At 38.4% G+C, this 709-nt stretch overlaps 1 long non-coding RNA gene across 1 annotated transcript; it reads left to right on the top strand.

Annotated features, from left to right (window-relative positions):
• The first annotated feature begins 61 nt into the window (after positions 1-61).
• Positions 62-670, top strand: LOC119345296. Its single transcript, XR_005166991.1, has 3 exons — positions 62-136; positions 213-242; positions 494-670. It is a non-coding gene; the product is annotated as an uncharacterized LOC119345296 (long non-coding RNA).
• Positions 671-709: the final 39 nt, after the last annotated feature.

Genomic DNA, 709 nt, shown 5'->3' with positions numbered 1-709 from the left:
AAACATAGATGTCTTTAAGAATAACTTTTTGCACCTTTACTCATCGGAATGAACTTGGCAGGACCCCGAAGAGCAGATCGGTGTCGTAGACGCGCAGTACTTGGTTCATCATGCCGTTCCCACGCTTGAAGGCCAGGTAATTCTTGACGGATTAAACTTCATGCTCGATCACTTAAGAGCTCTCCTCCATCTTCTTTTCTCTCATCTTTCAGGGTGAGAAAGAAAAAGGAGGCCGTTTGCAGGTATATGTATTTTTATAGTATTTATTTTGTATGTCCATAAAGCATGCTAACAATGAGTGCTAGTCATAGCTAACATATATATGGTCGTTAATGAAGAAGGCGTTATTGTATATGAGCGTTTGCATCTGTACTGATGTTCAAAAAAAATGAAGAAGGCGTTATTGTGTTTAATAATGTCGTCTGAGCAGCTTGAATTTGAAGGGCTTTCCAGTTATACCTTTAAAATAACTGTGTGTGTTACTTGTTGATAGGTAAAAGCGCGTCAATATGAGGAGATGTTTGCCTTTCGCTCTAGGGTTTCCCGTGCGGACAACGAAGTTGCCAACAGAACATCAATACAGAACTAGTTTGAGCGATTACTTACCAGAGGATACAATATGGAAGTCAATAATTAAAAGTTTTGACTTTTTGAATAGAGAAGTATAAGATGCGGTAGGTGATAATACATTCGTTTTATATGTTTGGAA

The sequence above is a fragment of the Triticum dicoccoides genome, unplaced genomic scaffold (assembly GCF_002162155.2).
Source record: "Triticum dicoccoides isolate Atlit2015 ecotype Zavitan unplaced genomic scaffold, WEW_v2.0 scaffold222429, whole genome shotgun sequence".
Lineage (NCBI taxonomy): Eukaryota > Viridiplantae > Streptophyta > Magnoliopsida > Poales > Poaceae > Triticum > Triticum dicoccoides.
This window is presented reverse-complemented; position numbering and strand designations above follow the sequence as displayed.